Source organism: Oryctolagus cuniculus, chromosome 20, assembly GCF_964237555.1.
Source record: "Oryctolagus cuniculus chromosome 20, mOryCun1.1, whole genome shotgun sequence".
In the NCBI taxonomy this organism is placed as follows: Eukaryota; Metazoa; Chordata; class Mammalia; order Lagomorpha; family Leporidae; genus Oryctolagus; species Oryctolagus cuniculus.
The window spans coordinates 3,345,641-3,365,643 of record NC_091451.1 but is presented as its reverse complement, the minus strand read 5'-3'; the positions used below and the strand labels follow the sequence as shown (position 1 = coordinate 3,365,643).

General features: G+C 45.2%; 1 long non-coding RNA gene across 1 annotated transcript in view; it reads right to left on the bottom strand.

Annotated features, from left to right (window-relative positions):
• Positions 1-13,813: 13,813 nt before the first annotated feature.
• LOC138847182 (uncharacterized) overlaps positions 13,814-20,003 on the bottom strand; it is a 72,804-nt gene continuing 66,614 nt past the window's right edge. Inside the window, exon 3 of the long non-coding RNA XR_011384827.1 lies at positions 13,814-13,917. This is a non-coding gene — a long non-coding RNA (uncharacterized lncRNA). The remainder of the gene's footprint in view (positions 13,918-20,003) is intronic.

Sequence of the window (20,003 nt, the reverse complement as noted above, 5' to 3'; positions counted from 1 at the left end):
TTTTCCAGGGGCCCGCAGGGGTCGGAGTTCCTGGGCCCAGCCATGGTCAGCTGGAGTTGGGGTCAGCTGCTCTGTGCAGCCGAGAGGCTGAGGGCTAGGCTGGGTTGCACCTGCAACTGTCAGTCACCGGCTGACCCGGACTGTCAGTCAATCTTCCTGGGGGTTGAGTTTATTCCACAATCTGTGGGTAGATCCTTCCTGTCCCTGCTGGCAGTTAAACGGAGTGGCACACCCTGTGCCCTTGCTGTGGGCAGGTCCTCCCTCTCCCTGCTGGCCGTCACAGTGAGTGGCATGAGGATGATGATGAAGAGGAGGGTGTGTGTGTGTGTGTGTGTGTGTGGAAGTGTGCACTGCTGGGTCTCTTCGGGGCCAACCTGATGTGCTCCTTGGAGCCAGGCTTTGGCTCTGACCCTGGTAAAGGCAAGATGGACCGCTGTCAATTATTAAGCAATAATGTCTGATATGGGGTGGTGGGGCAGAGGGTCTGTGCCAGGTTGGGCAGGTTCCTGGGTGGACACTGTGGGGCCAGGGGCAGCTGTCCATCAAACCTACTTCCTGTGCATATGGAGGCCACACCCACTGACAGCCCTGGAAGCTCAGGAACAGCCAAGGACCGGGTTAGCACAGTAGGGGGCATGCCTACACTGCAGTCCTGAGTCAGGATCCCCACAGAAGGGGGCAGATCTATACCCCACCCTCACTGGCTCAGTAGGGGAGGGGCTTGGTCTGGGGCTAGGGTCTCTGGCACTGCTGTGGGAGTGACATATCTCTGGTGGAGTGGTAGGTCCCAGGCTGGTGTGACAAGTCCTGGGCTGAAATGGCTGCAGTGACAGGTCCCAGGATTCAGTGACTGACAGCTCCTAGATTAGAATGGCAAGTGCTGAGCTGGAGTGACAGGTCCTGGGCTGGAGTGAGTGACACATCACAGGCTGGAGTGACAGGTCCCAGGCTTTAGTGGCAGGTCCAGGATTGGAATAACTGACAGGTCCTGGACTGGTGTGACAGATCCAGGGCTGGAGTGGTAGGTCCTGTGGGTGGTCAGCAGTCAGTGGTCAGCGGTCAATGGTCAGCAGGTGTGACAGGGTAGGCCGTTGTCCTTAGACGCCACCTCTGCCCAACCCCCACAGGTGTAGACCTGACCAGAGCCACAGGGACCCCTGGGACTCCCTGCAGGCAAGATCCCAGCCTTCTGCTTCCTGTGGGGCCACCTGGTGGATGCCTTGAGTGTGGACATGGCCATTGGCACCTTGGAGATGGTGTTTGCCAGGCTCCCACTGCAGTGTGCCTGCCAGGGGCACAGGGGCAATGTGGCCAAGGTGGGTGAGGGGGAGAGGGGGCAGGGCCAGGGCCTGTGGATCTGGAGGCCAGGGGTGGGGCCTATGGGACCTGGCAGTGGCCAAGGTGGGTGCTGGCCCTGGGCGGGGAGTGGCTTGTGCCTTCTCTGTGGCCATTTCCTTCCTGTTGCTGCTGTCTGTCATTTCCGGTGCCCTGGCTATGTCCAGGTCCTTCCTTTCCCTGCTGTCCATCACCCTGAGCGGCATGGCCTGTGCCCTCTCTATAGGTGGGTCTTTCCCTGCTGTCCATCACCCTGAGCGGCACAGCCTGTATCCTCCCTCTGGCTGGGTTCTTTCTGTTGCTTCTGTCCAGGTTCTTCTTGTTGCCACCGTCAGTCACCCTGAGTGGCAGCCTCGGTGACAGCTGGGTTGTTTCCCAGGTCTGCGGCTGCCCCTTAGACTGGAAAGGACTCCTGTTCCACTGGGCTGGGAGCTGGCACAGAGGATCTGTATTCTGTACTGCTTCATGGCCATGTGGTGCAGGTAAGCCCTGTACATTCTGGTTGGGCTGGGTGGGCTGGGCCTTGGGAACTTCTGATGGGGCAGGAGAGTATGTGGGGGTGGGACAGGGACTTTTTGGGAGTTCTGGGCAGTGGGAGGGGCCTCCTGTGCTGTGATAGGCAGAGTGGACCCAGGCTCTGCCTCTTGCATTGTGATTGGCAGAGGGGACCCTGGCCCCACCTCTGCCTCCCCTGGACAGAGCTATGAGTGCTGCTAATGCTTCCAGAATCCTCCGCAACTGCCAGGACGACAGGGCAGGTTCCTGTAATTGCTTGCTGAACCTCGGCGTGACTTCCTAGAGCAGGAGGATTTTGTCCCCTTCCTGTAGGTGAGTGCCCCACTTCTCCCCCAGTAGGGTATGCACGTGTCACACCTGTCAATTGCACATCCCTCATACCTATCAAGGGGTGGCGTCCACACCTCACATCTGTCACACCTGTCACAGGTCGTACTTGTCACAGAGGGACATCATCACTTCACACCTGTCATTCCTTACACCTGTTATAGGGGTCATCCACACTTCACACCTGTCACACATACTACATACCTGTCACAGGTCACACCTGTCACAGGGAGGCATCCTCACCTCACACCTGTCACTCATCCTCTGGGTCCCAGGACGTGGACTCGAACACTGGCCTCACCTTTCTCTAGGAGGAGCTGAGTTCCACTCCTGCTACATCACCACCATGAGTGCCCTAGACTCCCGACCCCACTGTGATGCTTTCAACCCAACCTGTGACCCCTGACCCCACCTGTAATCTACCTGGGCACGAGTATACCTGTGCTAATCAGAGTCCCCCTGTGAGCGGCAGCTCCTCCTTTCCTTGTGCTGCCCCTTCTGGGAGCACCAGGGGGTGGATCCCTTGGGATGCCCCATCCACTGCTGCCGTAGAGTCAGATGAGAGGACATTCGGGTGAGCACAGGTAAGCATGTCTGCCAGCTACTACCAGACCCAACCTTGCTGCCCCAGCCCCAATGCCTCCATTGCTTGCCCCAGCCCCATCTTTGTCTGTTGCGCAGGTGACCCAGTGGATCTACGCAGTCAGCAGGTCCTGGTCTGGGCACATCAGCTGCTCTGAGCTCAGGAGGAGCTGCTTCCTGCAGGTGTGTGCCTGGAACCACCACCCATGATGGGACACCTTATTCCCAGGACAGGAGACCCCACCCCCAAAGAAGATCCCACCTCTGGGATAGGAGACCCCAGTCCCACCATGGCAGGAAATCCTACTGCTCCACAACCTAAGGCCTTGAAAGCCCCACCCCCATCCTGCAGCCCTTGCCCCCACCCCTTTGAAACTGAGGCCCTGCCCTCATCCTGAGGCCCTGCCCGCTGCAGTTGGTGGCTCTGCTGGAAGAGGCGGTGGAACTGAGCCAACAGAGCAAGTGCTAGTGCTAGGACCATGTCTATGTCATCCAGTGTGCTTTCCGCGAACTTGATACTGATTAGGATCTGCTGGACAGCTGGGACCTGGCCTGGCACCATGACCATGGTCAGGGCCCCCTCTGAACCCTGCCCTGGGCCCCCAGAATCCCCAGGAACACTCCATGCTGACTCTAGCCACCAGCCTCGCCCTTCACAGCTCACAGGCCTCACGTCTTCCTCCAAAGCCATCTCCAACAAGATGATTGACAGGATATTCTCAAGTGCCATCATGTGGTAGGTGGAGGTCCCTGGTTGGGGAGCACAGGTGATGACATCACGGGTGATAACATTGTGGAGATGATGACATCACTGGTATCCATCACATCAGATCAGGGACAGTGTGGACAGCATGGGGTGGGGGCCTCAGGTCCAGTGCAGGACTCCTGGGGTTCCCTTTGAGAGGTTTGATGGGGGTACCTCCAGCTGGGACAGGCTCATCTGACCCTGGCCTGTGTCCACTGACTGCTGCTGACCACTGCTGATTGCAGCTAACTTCAGGGACAGGACAGGGCAGAGGGCAGGGAAGATGAGCTTTGAGGCTTCGTGTGGTTCCTGCTCTCTGAGAAAGAAAAGACCACACCCACCCGGTGGGTCCTTAGGCTGCACAGGCAGGCAGTTGGTGGATTTTGCTGGATACTGTAGGCTCAGTATGACCCAGTGGAGATCTGGGCGAATGAACTGGTGTCCCTGGTGTGTTCAGGTCAATGTTCACCTCAGAGTCAGTGTGGTCAGCAGTGTCCCTGGGATGGTCAGTGTTTACTACATGGTGAACAGTATCCCCCACTGACCGTCATTCACCCCCCCCCCCCAGGCAGCAACGAGTACTGGTTCCACTACATGGACAGAAACAGTGTCCTTCAATGTGGTCAGTGGTCAGCAATGTCCATGGCGTGGTCAGTAGTTACTTTAGTGAATCAGTGTGATCAGCAGCATCCAATGGGTGGTCATTGATCAATGTGGTCAGTAGCTAACCGCTGTTCCCCCTGCCCAGGCAGCATGTGGCCCCAGCATGGTCAGTGGTCACTTTGTGAGCAGTCAGTGGTCACAGTGTGAACAGCAGTGTGATCAGTGGTCACTTCTGGGTTATCAGCATTTCCCCACGGTCTTCCTTCCTCCCCACCAGGCAGCTTTGAGTACTGGTTCCACTGCATGGATCTGGATGGGGACGGGGTGCTCTCTGCCTTTGAGCTGAAGTTCTATGAGGAACAGAGCCACTGGCTGCAGACTTAAGCATCAGACCACTGCCCTTCCCTGAGTGCCTCTGCAGATGCTGGACCCCGTGCAGCCGTAGACCAGGGTAGAGGCCCAGCCCCTTTCCTCTTCTGGCCCTCCCCTAGCCCTCCCCTCCTGGTTCTACCTGCTGCCCTTCCCCAGCTACATCTGCCGGATGCTGGACCTTGTTAGGCTGAGGACCCATGGTAGAGGCCTCACCCCTTCCCCTCCTGGCCTTGCCTTCTCCCCATCTGCAGGGACCGGATGGCCAGGAAGGCCAAGCTCTGCCTCTCAGGTCCCAGCTATTTGCCCCCAGGTTTGGAGGGCATTGCCGGGGAAGGGTCTTGCCATTCCCTCATCTCTGGTGTCATGTGCCCCCACCTACACTTGGGTCTCCATCCGGCCCGCAGACCTCCAGCACCCCCTGCTGGCTGATGCCTGCCTGCCTGCATACACTCTGGTACTTGGGGGGGTTCACAAGGCCCTGACATCCAGGTCCCCTACCCCTCACCCCTGTCTACCCCTCCTGATCTGTGCTTGACTGCCTGTGTCCACTCTGATCCTCTGAGGCCTCTCTGAGTCCCCATGTCAATCTGTCCATGGCCCTGGTGTCCGTCCAGTGTCTGTCCCCTTGTCCATCCCAGCGTCCATGCCCTCACTCTACCTCTGCAGGCCACATTATGCTGGATGACGTGAAGCACTGCCAGCTGCTAGCGCCCATGTTCTTTGATACTTTATTCAACGTGGACAAGCACCTGGACCGTGAGCAGAATGAGCAGGTGGACTTGACTAGGGTGAAGGTACCCCATTTAATGCTGAGCACTACTGAATAGGGAGACAGGAACTTCCTGAGGAAAGCAGAGCTGTCCATTTATGCGATAGTGGAAGTGATGTCACAACAGAGGTGGGGACTTCCTAAGCGTTGCTGACCTATTACTCTAAACCCTGGTGTTTTTTAAAACCCATTTAAAGGCCAATAAACGGACAGCAGCCAGTTCTTAGGTTTCAAAATCACTGAGTGGGGCTTTAAGGCCTGGAAGGGGTGTGTGTGGCCACACGTCCATCTATGAGAAATAGGAAGTGAGATTGCAAGGGAGGTGAGAACTTCTTGAAGGAAAAAGCCCCCTTGACTGACGTCTGTCACCCAGCTGGCCCAGGAGAAGGGGTGGTTGGAGCAGTCGGCTCCTGTAGTCTCTAAGTGGAAATTTCCGGCTCTGCCTGCAATGTCACTCAGCCTTAGCCGTCCGCTGGATACCCATGGTTTCCTGAAAAGCTGGGGGGATGCAGTGGCTTTTCCTAGGGCCAACAGGGTCTTGTGGTTCTGACCCAGGAGCCCTTCGACACCACTACCTGCTGCAGACATGATGGCACAAGAAACTTCCTCATTGCTTTTATAAATCTAATGACCAATGCTGGTGAACACTGACCACTGCTGTCCACTAACCAGTCACCTATTCTGACCACTTGCCAATGGCCCCTACTTGACCAGTGACTGCTGGTGACCAACCACTGCTGACCAACGACTCTGCTGACTGCTACTGACCACTGATGACCACTGCAGACTGCGCGCCTCCCGTGGGATGGTGAAAACCCTGAGCTGTCAGACTGGAACTGTTTTTTTTGTTGTTGTTGTTGTTTTTTAATATTTATTTTTATTTATTTGAAAGAGTTACAGAGAGAGGTAGAGCCAGAAAGAGGTCACTCCCCAATTGGCTGCAACAGCCAGAGATGTGGCGATCTGAAGCCAGGAGCCGGGAGCTTCTTCCGGGTCTCCCTGGGACTTGGGCCATCTTCCACTGCTTTCCCAGGCCATAGCAGAGAGCTGGATCAGAAGTGGAGCAGCCAGGACTGGGACCAGCACCCATATATGATGCTGGTGCTGCAGGCTGGGGCTTTAACCCACTGTGCCACAGTGCTGGCCCTGGAACCATTTTGTAGCCATGGAGTACAAGCTGCTGGTGGCTGAGGTGGTGGCAGGCAGCAGTGGGAGGATGGGTCAGTGCTGGACGCTCCAGGAATGGAGAGAGAGGTGTATGACTTCCAGTGGGGCAGGGGCCCCAGGTGATGTCAGCATCTACATGTCATGTCCCCATCCCACTGTCACTCAGGGAGTGCCCTGGCAGAGCTGGGGCCAATGAGAGGGGTGGGGCTGGAGTAAAGGGCTGCAGCTGTAACTTACAAGGTGGGGCTGGGCAAGGGGTGGCAGAGCTGAGGAGAAGGGGTGGAGCTGAGGGAGAGGGGTGGAGTTGGGAGGGGCAGGGCCATTTGGAAAGCCCTGGACTAGGAGTGGTACTATGCCATGTCCAGCGAGGCCTATGGCGGCTGCTGCACTGGTGTCAGGGGAGGGGGTAGGTATGTGGATTCGGGCATGACCCAGGAGGCAGGCCCCCCTGCTCAGGCTGCGAAGAGCAGGTGCATTTGGGGTCTCCCCTGCCACTTGCCTGAAGCTCACCTGTCACCCACCTGGGCAGTCTTCAAAGGCCCGAGAAGGAAGAGCCAAGCCCATGGAGCAGCAACCCAGTGGACTCTGCCCCAGTGTCCATTCTGGGAGGCCTCAGAGGCTGCACTCCTGGAAGAGGATGACACTATTCAGCTGGTGTGGTACATGTAATGCGCGCCCGTGCGCGTGTGTGTGTATGTATGTGTATATGTGTGTTGCGTGCAAGGCATACCTTTCTTTATTCAACCAGTGTTTGCTGTGGGGATGGAGGGTGTCTGTGTCTGCCTCTAGGCAAATGGCCCATCTAGTCCCATCTAAGTCCCCCGGTGTCCACTCTTGAGTCCAACGTTCACTCTCCCTAGCAGTGTCACCCAAAAGTCACTGAGGATGTCCACTCCCGCACAGGGGTCAGCTGAAGTCTCCTGGGTCTGAGCCTAGCTGGTTGACATTCAGACTCAGCCCCAGCAAGGCCTATCTGTGGCCCACAGCCAATCAAAACCTTGTGGACCCTAGCAGCTTGATCAGGGCATTCTGCTCACCTGTTTCATTACACCTGCTCCTCACCTGGGATCCAGGAGCTGTACCCATGCGAAAGCCCCTGGCCCAGGTCCCCGCCTCTAGGTCTTTCCCTGCCTTTCCCTGGGTTCCAACCTGGGGTCCTTCCAGCCCAAGACTGCCCACATTGCCCCTGCCTGGTCCCCAGATCCTCTTCATCAAGCCTCTACTCTTCCCGTTTGTTTGTACTTGGCTGTTTCCATTTGCACATGGCCCTCTCCATGTGCACACCACCCTCTGGAAGCCTTGGCTCTTTCTGTCGCAGCTCCCCCGCCCTTTCCGTTCACACAGGCCCTCTTCCTAAGCGTTCACCTCTTTTCCGTTTGTACTTGGCCCTTTCTGTTGACATCTCAATGTGGTCTTCGTTTGTAATTCCCTATAAGATATGTTGTTAAACATCTTTCTCTGTGTTTAAATACATCTGTAGATCTAGTACAGTATGGTGTATTCTTGGACATTTACTCATTTTAAATCAGGTGCATATTTTAACTTAAATTCTCGCTAAGTCTTTTATCTCATTTGACATTTTCCAGTTGTAACACATCTTTTCATTCTTTAACAGCATCTTTCAAAAAGACAAAAACTTTAACTTTCACACAATTATTTATTAATTTTTTGTTTAGATATTCTATTGGTGTTACATTGAAATCTGATAAACCCAATGGCATCTTTTTTTCATGTAGACATTTTATGTTTTACAGTTTTCATTTAGCACTGTGATTCAAGTTAAATTGTAAAAGGTTTATATCTATGGTCTTTTTTATGTAAGTGTCTAAATGTTTAAGGTGGATAATTTTATGTTTGTTGGGTTTGAGAATCACTTAAGTCACTTGAAACCAGCTGCATCCTTTCAAGTTGTAATTTTATTCTTTAGATGGTTCTGGGTTAGTGTTAAATTGTTCATTAGTTTTTCTTATCAAAAAAGCAAATATTTTCTTAAAATTCTATTCCAGGTCCCAAGAATGAAGTGTTCTACCCTGGTTTGAAGCAACAGGCTCTATGTCCATGAATGTGAGCTCTAACATTGTTCATTATGACTCCCCCCCCACCAAAGAAAACTTATTTAAATAATACAAATTTCATGCATTTCATAAACACAACTTTAGGAACATGGTGATTCGTCTCACCATACTTGCCCTCCCACCCACACTCCCACTCCCTTTCCTCCTCCCTCTCTTATTCCCACTCTTATTTTTTACTGAGATCTATTTTTTAGTAAACTTTATACACATATGATTAACTACGCTGAGTAAAGTGTTCAGCAAATAGTATTAAAAACTTTCTCAACAGTCAAGACAAGGGCTGTTCAAAGTCATTGCCACTCAAAGTGTCAATATCACTTCTACAGATTCCCTTTTAGGTGCTCTCTTAGTTATCACAGATCAGGAATAACATGGTATTTGTCCCTTTGGAACTGGCTTATTTCACTAAATATAATGTTTTCCAGTTTCATCCATTTTGTTAGAAATGACTGGATTTCGTGGTTTGTTTGTTTGTTGTTTTTTTTTTTTTTTTTTTTTTTTTTTTTTTTTTTTTTTTTCCTACACCACTGTAGTATTCCACACTTACGATTCTTTGGTTCCTGTTATCAGTTGATGACCTTATATGTGTGACCGTGACCTCATCATTCCTCAGGTGAAGCAGTCAAGGGACCCCTGCTGTTTTTCTCACCATGCAGATCTTTATATTTTGGGGTCCATTTATATGTTTGCTTTTTGTTATTGCTGGGTTTAAAATTCCTTTATTTTGGATTTTTATATATATAGTTATATATTTTTATGTATATATCACATTTTTTAAAAAAATATTTACTTTGATCAGCTGGTTCACTCCCCACAGCCAATCTGAAGCCAGGAACTTCTTCCAGGTCTCCTATTTGGGTGTAGGGACCCAAGGACTTGGGCCATCTTCTGTTTTCCCAGGCCAAAGCAGAGAGCTGGATTGGAAGTGGAACAGCTGGGACTTGAACCCGTGCCCATGTGGGATGCCAGCACTGCAGGCAGTGGCTTTACCTGCTACACCACAACACTGGCCCCATCACATTTTTAGAAAAATTTTCTCTCAGTTTTAGCCCTTCTTCCTTTTCTGTTGACATCATCTGTCACAGAGGCTATGTCCTGCTTGAGAAAGAGCATGAAAGCCTTCAAAGATGATAAGGTGGAGGAAAGGATCCACAGAAAATATGAATGGCAGTGGCACTGGATAGTTGGATATTAACCAACTTATGCAGGACTTTCAAATTTTACACTTGTGTACTGTCACAAACGAGTCAGTCACAGAACATTATACTAGCATCACTGAGTGTGAGATATTAACATTTGATATGAGCCATGTCATATTGGAGTTTAAATTAATTTTGGTGTGCTATGTTCTCATCTCATAGCTTGTAAATTATATAATCTTATACAATACTTTTAATGTTACCCTACATATGATAGCATGCATTGATTTATTGAAGTCTGATATCAATTGTAATGTATGAGCTACTGGATATTACAGACAGAACACTTTAACCTCATTTACTCAACATCTGACATATCTGATATGCTTAGTATACATTATCCATTTGCTAAATACTTTGGATAAAATGTATATCAAATAATATAAAATAAAGCCTTGTGGGGTAATTGACTATTTATCCACTCATTCTTGTCTGGTGGAATTCAGGCTCTACTCTGGCTCTCAAGAGACTACCTGATGCTCCCTTATCTACCTTCTTCTCAATGCACCTGCATCCAACTTTTCAGCCTCAGTGACTTCTGACTCAGGGTCAATGCCAGTCTCAGCTGTCTTGGCTCTTGGTGGTTGATGGGAATCTGAGGTTTCTGTCTCGGAACTCAAAATAGCTTCCCTCATTTTTGGTAGTGCTACCACAAGGATTGGGCTCTCCCAACTACAAACCCAGAGTTTTCAAATGGTCCTTTTTTAGGTGTCTGACTATGAACTAAAATAATTAGGATAATGCATGTCAATACATCCCCAAACTGCATTATTTTAAAGTGTCTTATTTTCCTTGCTCTCCAAATGAGGAATTTTGTAAACATTTCCTAACATATGCTCTGAAAAACATCACCTCCATGGTTCTTCAAGAAAAGAGTTTGTGCTGAAATGCATTTAATTAATTCCATTCTCTTTTCTGTTTCTACTTATTGAAATTCATTTTGACAAAGTCCAGCGCAGTGGGTTAATGCCCTGGCCTGAAGTGCTGGTCTCCCATATGGGCGCCAGTTCACGCTGCTCCATTTCCTATCCAGCTCAGCGCTCTGCTATGGCCTGGGAAAGCAGTAGAAGGTGGCCCAAGTCCTTGGGCTCCTGCACCCGCATGGGAAACCTGGAAGAAGCTCCTGGCTCTTGGCTTTGGATTGGTGCAGCTCCAGCCACTGCAGCCAATTGGGGAGTGAACCATCAGATGGAAAACCTCTCTCTCTCTCTGCCTCTCCTTTCTCTCTGTAACTCTGACTTTCAAATAAATAAATAAATCTTTAAAAAGAAAAAAAAATTTGTTAAAAAAGTACAGACTACCAAAAATCCTGTAAGGAGATTAATTTACTTTGTTTTACCTGGTGATTTTTAAACTTACTGATCATGGATTACTTTTAAAAAATAACCACCTGGCCAGCGCCGCGGCTCACTAGGCTAATCCTCCGCCTTGCGGCGCCGGCACACCAGGTTCTAGTCCCGGTCAGGGCGCCGGATTCTGTCCAGGTTGCCCATCTTCCAGTCCAGCTCTCTGCTGTGGCCCGGGAGTGCAGTGGAGGATGGCCCAAGTACTTGGGTCCTGCACCCCATGGGAGACCAGGATAAGTACCTGGCTCCTGCCATTGGATCAGCTCGGTGTGCTGGCCACAGTGCGCCGGCCGCGGCAGCCATTGGAGGCTAAACCAACAGCAAAGGAAGACCTTTCTCTCTGTCTCTCACTGTCCACTCTGCCTGTCAAAACAAACAAACTAACAAAACAAAACAACAACAACAAAAAAAACACCTTAATATGCCAAGTGGAATATTGTGTATTATTAAAATTGCCCTTCTTTAGCATTTTGTGGTTTTTGAAGGCATTTTCTAATATTTTTTACTGTATCATTATAATGAGCTGGGTACATAACATTATTTATATGAAGTAAAATGTGCCAAAATACATGAAAGCAACTTAGACTACATTACCTAATCCTGTAATTAGCTGAAACCAACCCCAAAATCCAGTTTCTCTTGAGTGCCATGTTTTCATGGCTGTGTGTGTCTGATGCTGTATAGAACAGACCTGGGCAATGTTTTCTTAGCATAATTTTTAAACCCAGTATAAGATATTTGAAAACATTGCTTTCTAATGTACTGCTTCTTTATTTGTTGTAGACATATTAAGCATCACAATTTCATCAATTCTTTGGCCATATCTCTATAAGCATTTAAAATTGTGTACAGGGATTCTTAGCATTGTTTTCTTCTTTGGAATATTGTGCATGGCTAAAGTTAGCCAGGTCTACCCAAGGATGAGCCAACCCTGTCTTGAGCATAATGGACCATACCTTTTGGTTGAAGGAAGAGCAGTAACATGAACAGTTTTCCTGTTGAGATGCAGTCCCTATGAACTAAAGGGCTTAACTAGAGAATTTAATTGAATATAATGTTTAGTTCTCACTGAAGTAGTAAAAACTTTGTCCCTCTTGTTGAAAAGCATTTGATAGTTTTCCTGAAAACTCCATTTTCCTACTGTTTATAGAACAGAATCATCTGCAAAACACCTTTCAGTAAACTGAAGCTCATCCTACTAAGAGCTCACAGCTTTTGACATTGCCTCCTTTTTGTTTCTGTTGTAAAATTAGGTCTTCTCTTAGTTCCAATCCAAAAGGCTTTTGTAACTGACATGCATAAAGCTTTAGTGTAGAATCAATGTGAGGATCTTCATTATTTTACAATTTGGCACACTAAACAGAAGCAATATTCATTCTGCAGTACTGCCCACTTGTTAAGTAATAGCTCTGATCTATGGAAGCATCATTGTCATTTTTTTCCTTGTAGAATTTCTTCACTTTATCAACTCAGCCTGTAGTATCTTTCAATAATATTTATCTTGTTCCACATATTTTCTGTTCTGCCTGCTCAGTGTCTTTTAATCAGAAAACTTTAAAAAAGATGGGGTGTGTGTGCATACTTTTATTCAATAGAATAGGTTCATGTACCCATTTGTACTACTTTCTTTATGGTACTAAAATTGATAAAAACTTTTCACAGTATTTTATTCATCACGAGGAAGAGAAAAAAAGTAGATATTTATCTATAGCTATTATTAATTTGTTTCTAGGTTTGGTATCTTCCCCTACAGTTTTAAAATGTAGAAGGAAATTTTATAGTGCTTACACTCAAGTCATTAGTTACGGTGGAATTTTTTATGATTGTCATTGTATATGGAACATAATTTGCAAATCCAAATGTTAAGAAGATTTAAGAAAAAAGAATAAAAGCAAAGGAAATGGAATAACTATTATTCAGGTTAAACACCAAGTCACGTTTCCCCTCTCTCTCAGCATGCTATCACCTATTAGAAGCTCAGCCTTGTTTCTTTATGAGAAGCACTGTGGGGTTTTAATTTCCCAAACTGTAGGTTTTGATTGCTTTTCATGAATACCAGAAGGCCCATCTGTGAGCCTGATGATGTGGGAAGAGCTGTAATGCAAGATAATGGAGCTAGAGTATTTGAGACTGTTGTGCTAAATATAAACATGTGTGTGTTTTCTACAGCTGCCTCAAAACTCTGCAATGGGAACTAGGGAAAATTCTCAAAGCAGTTTTAAAGCCCCCAGTGGGTAAAAACCCAACACTAGCTGCTTTTACTGTCTTGTCTATTGATGTTAAAATTGTTTTCTCAACTCCAGCATTATAATCAACTGGCATGGCCTGCCTGAAAATGCCAGCTCCTACATTTCCTCTGGATTTTTTTGATTTTTTAGATCTGGGTTGAGACAGGATTACTGTACAAATATCCTTAGATTCATATGCAAGGTGAACTTTATGAAAAGAATTGGTTGTTTCTGCCTTAAAGCATGTTCACTTGGAGGATGCATCCTTATGAGAGTTGCTTCAACGTGTTGAGTTGAAAACTATTTGAGCATGAATCTAATTGCAGTTTAGGAGTGGAATATCAGAATACTCCAAATTAAAGAAGCATTATGGTACCACATGCAAGCTTCAGAAACCTAGGCTGAAGTAGATCAGACATTTATTAAATGAATCAATCCAGTTACAAATGTTTAGCTCCTCCTAACTCAATAAGAAACAAGGCATATCAACAATACATACACTGGATCCGATCAAGGTCTGTAATTTTAGTACTCTCCAGCGAGGTATTTATAGAATAAACATTGATTATATGAAATTATGAAGCAAACAATAACTTGCTTTTGTTGATCAGTATCAGATATTCCTAAGACTGTCCATGGGGTTTGCCCAATTTCTGAAATATTTGAAAAGAGAAAATACACTTAGTAAAGATGCAAAACCGCATTTACTGCTGTTCTCTGAAGAGTCATTGGATAAAGTTGGTGACTGGTACACACTGAAAGCTTACTAAACAGTATTTTCAAGTTTATTGTCCATATGCAGTCTGTAGGATGATTTTGAATTCACTGGCACATTTGATATGATAACATACCGTATAATAGTTAAGGTTTTAAACTCTAGAACTGTCTTAGTTCATACCCCTTCTGTAGCATTAACTAGCTTGTAACTATGGGTGAGCTACTCGCCTGTTAGTGTCTCAATGTTCTTATTTCTAAATATGGGTAATAGTATCAATTTTATAAGGTTCTGTTCAGGATCATATGAATTCACACTTATAAAGTGTTTAAAAGATAATTAATAGGCAAATGTGAGTTATTTTACTCATCAGAATGACTCATCCATTGAGGTGATATGTGGCATTTGCTTTCTCTCTTTAAATTTATTTGAAAGGTTGAGAGACAGACATACTAAGAGAAACCTCCCATGCACTGGTTCACTCCCCAAATACCCACAACAGTTGGGACAGGAATAGGCCAAAGCCAGGAAGAGGGAACTCCATCAAGGTATCCCACATGAATGGCAGGGAACCAGGTAGTTGAACCATCATCTGCTGGCTCTCAGGATGTAAATTTGCAATAAGCTAAAATTAGGAGCAGAGCCAGGGCTCAAACTCTGACAAACTGATATGGGATGCTGCTATCCCAACATGTGTATTAACCATTATGTTAACTGCCTATGGCATTTCCATTAATGTAAAGTTGTCAGGTAAACATACAGGATACTTATTTAAATTTCAATCTCAAGTAAATGACAAATGCGTTTTTAGTATAAGAGTGTCCCAAATATTATAGAGGACAGGGACACATTTATAATAATAAGATGTGTAGCTTATCTGAAATTCAGAGTTTTTTTATTTTGTTGAATCCAGCAATCCTGTTTTCACTTGATCTCATTGGCCTTTTTTCTCCTGGTATATCTAATTGAACAAAGTTACGGTACTGAGATAGTGATGGTTTCTTGTCAAAGGGTAATGATTTTAGTAGATGGGTCTCGTAATTGTTTTACACTGTGCCTCTATTCCAGATGTGTAGATAGATGTTGGAAAGTCCAGTAGTCTATTAACTTCCAAGTAGTCTATTAACTTCCACTATTTTATGTGCTGCAAACTTCCTGAATTCTTGAGCTTTCCGGAACAGGTTTTTTTTTTTTTTTTTTTAGCTATCAGTGAGAAATACTGGGATGTCTCCTCACCCCTACTATTGAGCAGTTCTGAGAGGAAAGGAGTTGCTTTTATTTGTTTAATTTTAGCTCTTCTGCGCTTAGTGCATTTATGGAGATCAGGGGAACCTTTCAGATTCATAGATAAATGTAAGCAATAAACTTTGGTAATTTCTCCCAGTATGCAGGAACTCAGTATATTCTGCATTTGGGGAATGAATTAAGATTGCCAGTAATGTCTCTGAGTGACTCCATGGCATTTGGGATCTGTGTCCAGCATTTGTAGAAATTACCATTAGATGGCATTTAAGATACTCAAAGATTGTGGCTCAGTGGATTCCAGTTATATATAAGAATGCAGTCTTTAGGACATCAATTATCTTGAGAATTCCCTTGCCTACTATCTGTGTTACTTTGGAAATGGTATTTTACCACAGCCATCAGTTCCTTCAGTTGGGAAATGCAGTGAATGCCCACTCTTCTGGGTTGTTGGAAGACAATGTAATTACATGCAGAAAGCACCCTGCATGATGTCTGGAAGAGTGCACGTGCCCCATGTGAGTTCTGTTCCTCACTTCTTCCTCAGTACAAACAGACATTCTGGAGATTAGCAGAGGTGAACCTAATTTTGACCCCAAATTCTACAGCTGTTTTTTTTTTTTTAACTTTTATTTAATGAATATAAATTTCCAAAGTACGGCTTATGGATTACAATGGCTTCCCCCCCATAACGTCCCTCCCACCCGCAACCCTCCCCTTTCCCATTCCCTCTCCCCTTTCATTCACATGAGGATTCATTTTTGATTCTCTTTATATACAGAAGATCAGTTTAGCATACATTTAAGTAAAGATTTCAACAGTTTGCTCCCACACAGAAACATAAAGTGAAAAATAATAGATGATTTTTTAACTGATGATGAAATCAGATCAGACCTATTGTCATGTTTAATCCCAGTGAGAGTCAAGTTGGGAATTGATAATTTCTTCTTCTTCTTCTTCTTTTTTTTTTTTTTTTTTTTTTACAGAAGATCAGTTTAGTATACATTAAGTAAAGATTTCAACAGTTTGCACCCCCATAGAAACACAAAGTGAAATATACTGTTTGAGTACTCATTATAGCATTAAGTCTCAATGTACAGCACATTAAGGACAGAGATCCTACATGAGGAGTAAGTGCACAGTGACTCCTGTTGTTGACTTAACAAATTGACACTCCTGTCTATGGCATCAGTAATCACCCTAGGCTCTTCTCATGAGTTGCCAAGGCTATGGAAGCCTTTTGAGTTCACTGACTCTGATCACATTCAGACAAGGTCGTAGTCAAAGTGGAAGTTCTCTCCTCCCTTCAGAGAAAGGTACCTCCTTCTCTACAGCTGTTTTTAACTAAAAGAGACAAAGGACAGAAGAAAACGGTGCCCTGTGCTTTGAATCTCACTATTTCATGTGCTGCAAACTTCCTGAATTCTTGAGTTATCCGGAACATTTTTTTTTTTTTTTTTTTTTTTTTTTTTTTTTTTTTTTTTTTTTTAGCTATCAGTGAGAAATACTGGGATGTCTCCTCACCCCTACTCCATGGAAGATTACCCACTGTTTTATAAGCCCAATGTTCTTTCATGCAGAAGCACGCTCTTTAGAGGGCTCTCCCAATTCTACCAGGGTATTTGCAGTGAAAGCTGCCAAGAGTCATCCACCCCTGGACCACAACTGAGTCCTTCAGTGGACTTTGCTGAGGAAAGTGCTTGGGGGGTGGGGGAGGCTCTTTGCTGCAAATAGTACAGAGACTGTGGGAGGCCCAGGGAGGAGACATTCTTTTAAGCTGCATTTATAAAGCAAGTATAGCATATTTGATGACAAAATGCTTATTCAGAGGGGCTTTGTGGGGAATTGAAGGAACACCAGAACCTCCTGTTCTCTACATCTGGTACACATTCTTTGCCCTCTGGTGTGAAATTGGGAGACAGGAGAGTACAGACACCCAGAGATGCCACCTCAGGACAGCGTAGGGAACAGGAAGTGGAGAAGAGAATCACATCTGTCTGCTGTATGAACTCACTATTCATACTGTAGGTCAGCATTGCTTTCCATTTGCTTGATCACACCAGCCAACAAGACGTGGAAGATGCCAAATAGTAAAAATTTGTAGGAAAAGATTTCACAATTTAGAAAAATCAATCTACTGATTATGCATTTGTTTTTGTTTCTTTGTTCAGCCATGAAGTTACATGGCAACAGTCATAGAATCACAGTACTCTGCCGGTTATTCGGCACTGAAAAACACAGTACTTAAAAAATTTTAGTTGTGAAGTTAGGTTTAAATATAGAACACAGAGAATCCTCAGGAATGTTTATTTTTTTTTAAATATATGAGAATCTGCTTACATGGAGTATAAAAGTATTTATTTCCAAGGTAGTATTTTAGATCAAACAAGCACAAAACATTAAAGAAATCAATTTTTTAAATTTCCTTTAAAATTTGAACAACTTGCTTAGTTTTTAGTTTCTCCAAAATAAAGTAGAGATGAAAGAGGTTTTCCTTAGAAACCTCAAGTTGACTAATTTTCTGCTGGTTAGCCAGATCCACAAATAACTGCTGAAATAAAGTGAGTGGTGGTGGTGGTAAAGGAGGAGATGAACAGTAGCATTAAACTGTCCAATCCATGATAATTAGGAGATAGATCTACCCAAGAACTTCAAGTTTCAATCATAGTTGCCCAGTGATGAGAAAGAAGGGTAGCTCATAGCCCTATAGCCCTAGAACAAGGATGAGTGTGGGTTACTGCACTCCCATAGTATGCACTTGCTGAAAAGTGTTCCTTCTCTGGGCTGTCCTGTGACGTCAGGCCATACCTCGGTGAGTAGAACTCAGCTTGGTACCCTTTGGTGGTATACACACAGTTGTACACTGAAGCCCTGAAGTGACCTGATTTCAGACTTGGACAGATGAGAAGAGGAGCATCATGAACACTGGTTAGCCAGATCCACAAAGAACTGAAGCAAAAAGGAATGTGTGTGTGTTGGGGGGGAGGGGATAAGCAGTAGCATTAATCTGCTTCTCCAAGTTTAACTTGACCTGCTTTTGATGAGATGCAGCTCAGCTACCAGAGCTACAGAATGCCGGGGCATGTGAGATTGGCCCAGCATATCGTGGCCATTGACATTTTTTTTTACTTGACAAGTAGAGATGAAACATCAGAGAAAGAGCAAAACGTAATTTAATATGAGTGGAGAAATTATCAACACTCATTAGCTTAAATTAAGAATAGTTCTCTCACAAGTGAGGTTTTATAACTCCACAGTTGGTTTTTTGCTGGAAATCCTTAAGTCCTTAGTGACTTTTTGAAAAGAATGAATTTTATTTAATTTTTTGGAAGGAAAGAGAGAGAGAGATTGGGGGGAGGGTGTCATATCAGCTGTTTCACTTCCCAAATTGCTATAATGAAGCCAGGAGCCAGGAACTCCATTGAAGTCTCCCACATGGGTGCAGGGACCCAAAGACTTGGGCTATCCTTTGTTGCTTTTCCGGGCACATTACCAGAGATTTGGATTGGAATTTGAGCAACTAGGACTCAAACTGGTGCACATATGGGATGCCAGCACTGCAGGCAGCAGCTTAACCCACTACACAACAATGCCAGCTCCAACATGCACTTTTATAACTAAGGATCAAATGCTATCAATGTTTTATTGGTGAATACAAAAGTAAATTTTGGAACACCCACCCAACAATTCTGTGCAGCATGGTATCATATCACAGAAATCTAGATGGAATGTTAAGTGCATATTTCTAGGTGAAAAGATAAATTTATGGAGATAGGAAACAGATTGGTATTGGTGAGATATGGGGAGAGACGTGAATATGTGAGGTACATGGGGTTTGTAAGAGTGTTGAAAGTATTTTGAAGGATAATATGGATACATGGCACTATGAGTGTGTCAAATTCTATATGACCTTAAAGTCTACAACTTAAATGAAAAACAATGTAGCACATCATGGAATTCAGGAACTGGATGCAGAATGTGACAAAAAAAACTAAACTAATATAAATGTATGAAACAACCTCATTGAAGGGAGTGGGAATAGTGAAAACTTGAGTAACTGTGAAAGTGAGTGGAATCTGTCGAACTAAGGCAACAGCATCTGGTTCAGGAAGTAATTTCCCACCAGATGTATAGTTTTATGTATTTTCATGTGACTGCATGGTGTCCTAAGGTGGAACAAGTAAAGGAAGGAGACAGATTTGTCTCTGTTGGAGTGGGACTTAATACATAAGCAAGAGAAGCACACAGAAAGATGTGTGCATTCATGGATCATCGTTGAAGACATTATGAACCCAAAAAGAGCTGAATACAGATGCAGAATGTTTTATAGAGTCATGTATATAGATCCATAATATTTACATGTCATTAAATATTTGTTTATTTTCTTGTTATAAAAGAAAGTGCAGGAGCCCCTGTATGAAGGAGCACACCCCGCTGTATAGTTTTTCTTGACAGCTGACTCCCCCTCTTGAAGTTATCTCATGTCCCAGCTTCAAACCAAGTGAGATTCAGTGTACTCCTGACTGAAAGAGATACTGATATTGCTCAGAAAATTGCAAGGATAGAGAATGTCAGCAACAGGGACAAAAGAAACAGATATCCTTTATACTCAAATGATGCAGAGAACAGTACTAATGAAGAGTTTGCAATGGTTCCTAGACATGCATCACAATTTATATAGATGGATACACAGAGATTATATGCAGAAAGACCCAAGAGCAATTTCTAGAGGCAAAAACTACAATACCTGAAATTAGCAATTTTTCTAAGTTGTGCAAATGA